This window comes from Bison bison, unplaced genomic scaffold (genome assembly GCF_000754665.1).
Source record: "Bison bison bison isolate TAMUID 2011002044 unplaced genomic scaffold, Bison_UMD1.0 scf7180017863890, whole genome shotgun sequence".
NCBI classification, from domain to species: domain Eukaryota; kingdom Metazoa; phylum Chordata; class Mammalia; order Artiodactyla; family Bovidae; genus Bison; species Bison bison.
The window spans coordinates 1-6,568 of NW_011494462.1; the positions used below are offsets into that span (position 1 = coordinate 1).

The 6,568-nt window shown below is 50.4% G+C and overlaps 1 pseudogene; it reads left to right on the forward strand.

Moving 5' to 3' along the window:
* The first annotated feature begins 684 nt into the window (after window positions 1–684).
* LOC104984154 lies at window positions 685–1,581 on the forward strand (annotated as a pseudogene).
* Window positions 1,582–6,568: the final 4,987 nt, after the last annotated feature.

The following is a 6,568-nucleotide window of genomic DNA, read 5'->3' on the forward strand; positions in this document are numbered from 1 at the left end:
CTATTGCCCACTTAATAGCCTACAATATAGTGTAAACATAAGTTTTATGAAAGCACTGGGAAACCAAAAGTTTGTTGTGACTCAATTGTGATATTGACTGTCCTTCAGGGGTTGGGAACCAAACTTGCAGGATTTTCTGGGTCTCCCTGTGCTTTGGGATTGTGAGTAAATCAGACAGAAATCGCGTGAACCTGGCATGGAATGTATCCTGTAGCTCTTGTTCCGGTGCAGGCAAGCAATGTGCAGATTAGATGTTTTATCCACGTTGCCTTCTATCCACAGAGTTTCTGAGAAATCAGGGTGAGGTCTCCGCGGCGGCTGCAGCCCTAGAGCGCCCGACGCACACGCATGCAATCCGCCGCCGCTAGCACCTCTACCCTGGCCTCCCGCCCCTGCCGCACTTTGTGGACGCCAGCTCGGTCGGTGCAGTCGGATGCGCCGCGGCAGCCCTGGGCCCCGGCTCAGAGGCTCCCGGCGGAGAAGAGGCAGCCCGCCCAGCCATGGACCCTGTACGAGGCGGCGGCCAGCCAAGGGGTTGAGTAGACCCTGCCCGGCCAGGCCCAGCCGGGCCCTGGACAGAGACAGGGCAGGGCATTGTTCATGCACTGACCGACCTTAGCACCCCTGGCATGACCTCAGGGAACGGAAACTCTGCCTCCAGCTTCACCGGCACTGCCCCCAAGAATGGTGGGACGCTCATCTCTGCTGGTGGGGAATCTCAAGAAGTATGCACAGGGGTTCTTGCCTGAGAAACTTCCTCAGCAGGACCATACCACCACCACTGACTCAGAGATGGAGGAGCCCTATCTGCAAGAATCCAAAGAGGAGGGTACTCCCCTCAAACTCAAGTGCGAGCTCTGTGGCTGGGTGGACTTTGCCTACAAGTTTAAGCGTTCCAAGCACTTTTGTTCCATGGCTTGTGCAAAAAGGTACAACGTGGGGTGCACCAAACGAGTGGGGCTTTTCCACTCAGACCAGAGCAAGGTGCAAAAGGTGGGAGCCACGACCCACAACCGCCATCAGGCCAGCAAAGCCAATCTGCCAACACTTACCAAGGATACCAAGAAGCAGCCAACAGGCACCGTACCCCTTTCAGTTACTGCTGCCCTGCAGCTAACACACAGCCAGGAAGACTCCAGCCGTTGCTCAGATAACTCAAGCTATGAGGAACCCTTGTCCCCCATCTCAGCCAGCTCGTCCACCTCCCGCCAGCGACAAGGCCTGCGGGACCTGGAGCTCCCTGACATGCACATGCGGGACCTGGCGGGCATGGGACACCACTTCCTGTCAAGTGAGCCCACCATGTGGTACGTGGACGATGTCTACGAATTCATCCGCTCTCTGCCAGGCTGCCAGGAAATCACAGGGGAGTTCCGTGGCCAGGAGATCAATGGGCAAGCTCTGCTGCTGCTCAAGGAGGACCACCTGATGAGTGCCATAAACATCAAGCTGGGGCCTGCCCTCAAGATCTACATGCGCATCAGCATGCTCAATGAACAGGGCCAGTGGAGGGAAGGGCCCCCCCCACCCCCCACGCTGTGGGGCGTGGCTGGGGAGGAGGTCTCCGGACCTCCTTGGTGACTCTCAGGGGCCTTTCTTTCTGTGGGAGGGGCAGAGAGGTAGGTGGCACAGAAGATGGGGCTTTATGCTTGTAAATATTTGAATGCACTGGCTTCCTCCAAAGTCCCACGACTCTAGCCCCGCTTCTCTTCCCCTCTTTCTGTCCCCCATTTTCCAGGGGGTATGTGGTCAGGCCTCCCAACCTGAGTTGGGTCACTTCCCAGGGCAGCCGTCGGGCCTGGAGAGAGGCCTCGGAAGCCCTCGCCTGCCTTCTTCCTCTTCTTTCTCGGGGCCCAGCTCGCTCTTCCATTGCCAGCTTCTCCCACTTCAGCCTGTTACTGAAGCCGCCAGAAGGGTTCTCCCCACTCACCCCTGCAGGTGGAGGGAGAGAAGCTGGGCCTGCTTTGGCCACACCTGCGAGTACAGACGCCTTAATGCTATGTGTGTGACTGTGTGGGAGCCTGGACTGACTGACGGGCCGAGAGCCCCCCTGGCATCTCCAGGTGTTCTGTAACAAACAGCCACTTAGTGCTTTGTTCTGGACTCCACTCAGCCTCGGGATGGGGAATAGGAAAAAGGGCTGCCCCGGTGCAGAGGCAGGATCAAAAAGCGATGCAGGTTAGCAGGAGATTTTCCTTTCCAGATTGTCGTGGTGTCTCTGCAGCCCTTTCCTGCACTGTGACGCCCCCCGCCCCGACTGCCCTGCTGTGTCACAGACGGCATTAAGGAAGCTGCCAGTGGGCTGGGCCAAGCTGCGCCTCCTGGTCTTGCCTGTCCACTCACCCTGAGAGCCCAGTGGTGGGGCCCAGACAACGTCCAAGGGCGGAAGAGCTGGAGTGACCGCTGAGGTGAAGGAGGCAGCCTTCGTCCTCGGCTCCCACACTTCTTTGCTTCTGGAACTTGCTGGCAGCAGTGTGAGCTGCCCATGGAGGAGGTGGGGGCAAGAAGAGCAAGGGCCGGCCACTGACCTGCCCTGCACACTGCTTGCTCCCGGGGAAGAGTTGGACTCTCCCCAGGTGAGGGTGGGTGCCCTTCTCAGTTCGTTCTATTCCCCACTCACACCCCCAGGCAGGGTTGGAAATGAAGGACTTTTTAAACCTTTTTTTGTTTTTAAAAAACAAATATGTAAAATCCATTCCTTCTGTGCCTTTCTCCCCTGGGGATGCCTTTCTGTGATCCTGAAGAGCTACTTTTCACCTGCAGGGAGAGGGTAGGTCCCTGGGCTGGTAGGGGGACGACCACCTTAACTGGACAGCATATCCTCCACGCTTTGCCGCATCATTTGAGGGCACACTCAGCCCCGGTTCAGATCCCACCTGTTCTTCATGGGTATTCCTTGGGAGTGCAAGGGTCCAGGGCCCCTTCAACTCTGAGCCTCCCCGACCCACCACTGTCGCTGTGGAGACAGGACGCTATTCGTCAGGAATACCTGGCCCACCGGAGGCAGAGCCCAGAGCTCCCCACCCTCACACACACACCTGTGGTGCATGCAGCTCCGTGTCCAGCACCACCCTTGGGGTAACTCTGCCTCACTCAACAGCTGAGCATTCTTTGGATGCTGGAATAGCAAACTGTTAGGAGTCTCTGCCTCAGGAGGTAATTGCCTAAGCCTCGAATAAAGAAGGGGCCTTCCAAACACGGGCTGCTTGTGCACTCAATTAGTCTGTAACAGAGGGGCCCAGGGAGACTGATTAGCAGGGACCTTTTAAGAACTAATACCCACATCTTGATGACAACTGCGGAAAACCTTTAAGATGTAACTACTTCCTGGAGGAAGAGGAGAAACAAACAACTGACTAGTTGACCACCCACAGGATGGAGCTAGGACTTGGGAAGTCTGGTCTGCAGAAGGTCGGGAATGGCTAGCCAGACAGGGGCCAGCATGGGACCCTGGGCTGAGGGGGAGTGGGGAATGTCCCCCAGGAAGACCCCCATATTGCCCACCCCACTCCAGGGCAGGGGAGCGGGCCACTGTGGCCCGTGCAGCTTGGCGAGTCCATGCTGGACCTCGACTTTCGCTTTCTGGAGGACAAAGCCAGGCCCAGCCAGAGTCTGTCCTTGTATGTGAGGTTGAAGAGGGAGCTGAAACTCCTGAAAGAGGATAGGGTGGATCTGCAGGGCTGACTGACATAGGTAAACACACTCCTGCCGTCTCTTCACTCTGGGTGGAAGGCCTCAGTCTGAAGGGTGCTTCCTTCAACATATATTTGCTCCTGATGTTCATGCCTTACATAGAATTTTGCAAAACTTTTGATCGTGACTGACAGTTTTTCCCCACACTCATATATGTACTGAGATGTATGTAACTGAAGCAAAACAGAATATTACCTACCCTGATGTATTAAAAAAAAAAAAAAGAAATCAGGGTGACAGTCCTCTGAGGTGGGATGATGCCCAGAATCCGCTAGAATGGCACACTCTTTCCTCGCTGGGCATAACTGTCAGCTTTTAGGTTGTGAATATTTTTTAAATCTACAGTTCCTCATTCACCCTCCCATAGCCCCTGGCAACCACCACTCTACTGTCTGTTTCTTTGACTTAGACCATTTTAGATTCCTCATGTAAAGGACATGCAGTATTTGTCCTTCTGTGTCTGGCTTATTTCACTGTACCATAATATCCTCTAGATTTATCCACGCTGTCATGACTAGAGAGGTTAGCTTCTTTTTAAGGCTGAATGATATTCCATTGTATGTATATTTTACTTATTTATCCATTCATCTGTCACTGGACAGGTAGGCAACTTCCCTGTCATGACTATTGTGAGTAGTGCTGCAGTGAACATGGGAGTGCAGAGCGCTCTTCAAGGTCCTGATTTCAGTTCCTGTGGATAGTAGTGGAATTGCGGAAAGTATTATGTGTTATTTTTGATTTTTTGACGAACCCCTATACTGTTTTCCATACTGGCTGTACCAATTTACATTCCTACCAGCCGTGTTGAATGTGTATAGTTTACTAAGAAACTTGCAAACTGTCTTCCAAAGTGGTTCTCCCATTTTGCATCACCACCACCAAGGAATGAGAGTTCTTGTTGATTCACATCTTTACCAGCATTTGGTGTTTTCAGTCCTTTGGATGTTGGCCATTCTGAAAGGCATGTCGTGGTATCTGCTTGTTTTTTTTAAATTTGCAGTTCCATAATGGTATATGATGTGGAGCATCTTTTCATATGCTTGTTTGACATCTGTGTTTCTTCCTTGGTGATGTATCTATTCCTATCTTTTGTCCATTTTTTATTAGATGTTAGTTTTCTTCTTATGAATTTTAAGAATTCTTTGTATATTTTAGATTAGAGCTTTCATCAGATATATCTTTTGCAAATATTTTCTCCCAGACTATGGCTCATCTTGTTCTCTTGATGGTGTATTTTTACAGAGCAGAAGTTTAAAGAGAATGGAATCTAGCTTATCAATTATTTCTTTCACGGATCCCCATCACTTTTTTCTTTGATGATCTTTTGTTGATCGATTGATTTGCTATGTGGCACATGGGATCTTAATTCCCCAACCAGGGTTTGAACTGACACCCCTTGCACTGGAAGCACAGTTTTGTGTGTGTGTGTGTGTGTGTGTGTTGAGGAATAGCAAATTAACAATATTGTGAACAGTTTCAGGTGGACAGTGAAAGGACTCAGCCATACATATGCACATGTCCACTCTCCCCCAAACTCCCTTCCCATCAATACTGCCACATAACACATAACCAAAATAATTAAGAGTGATAAATAAAGGAGACAAATAGATAATGCTCAGTAACCATATGGTAATCTGCATGTGCAAAATCAGACACCCTCAAGTGATCAAGGGCTTACAAGATTATCTGGTGCTATCCTTCTATGTAGAAAGTAAATATTTTATTATTTGTACTAAAAATATTTTTTTCAATTTATTCTTTGGCTGTGCTGGGTCTTAGTTGTGACACTCAGGACCTTTGCTGCCATGTCTGCAGGCTCTTTAGTTGTGGCATGTGAGATATTTAGTTGTGGCACATGAACTCTTGGTTGTGATATGTGGGATCCAGTTACCTGACCAGGGATTGAACCCAGGCCCCCTGCATTGGGAGCACAGAGTCTTAACCATTCAACCAACAACAGGAGGGTACTGAAAGTAAAGATTTTTAAACTGCCCTAAATCCGGCGGCTCAGATAGCAAAGAATCTGCCTGCAATGCAGGAGACCTGAGTTCAATCACTGGGTTGGGGAGATCCCCTGGAGGAGGGCAACCCACTCCAGTATTCTTGCCTGGAGAATCCCCATGGACACAGGAGCCTGGCAGGCTGCAGTCCATGGTGTTGTAAAGTGTCAGATATGACTGAGCAAATAAGCAGACACCCTAATCTGGCTGAAGAGAAGGAATATATCAGCTCTTTTTCTCTGACAGCATAACATCTTTCCTGAGTTCCTTGATTTCTGCTGCATGTTCCTAATCTTAGATTACTTTTGGGACCAAGACCTGTTTTCTCCAACATTGGCTAGAGGTTAACTGTTCAATGTCTGTAGGAATATGCACTTCCCAGGAAGCCTTTAATCAAGTGAAAGATGCTGATATGGGAACCTCCATGAAGGAGGGTTGAGGAGACAATCACTGCTGAATAGAGTGGTCATCCAAAGACTAAGAAGAGGAATATTAGATCAGTAGAAGGCAGAGACCCAGGTTGTAGTAGATGTAGATTGTTGAGCAAAAGGAATCCGAAAGGACTAGAGTTGCATGCCCACTGTCTGCTCTCAGAGGCCCTGATGGACTACGATCACATGAGCATCACCCTGACTTCCCACTTGGAATTCTCAGGAGACTAGGACCTTGATGTAAGACAAGCAGCTTCATAAAGCAGAGAGTGGAGTTACAGGATTCGTCATGAGTCAATGTGAGGACCTGAAAGTGAATGCATGGTAGCACACACTATAAAAGGAGGCCCTGGAAAATCGCTGATGCTGTGGTCCCCAGGAAGCGCTGGGCACAGATGTCAGGTTGATTTCAGTCTGGAAAGTCTCAGCGAGGTGAGGCCTTTG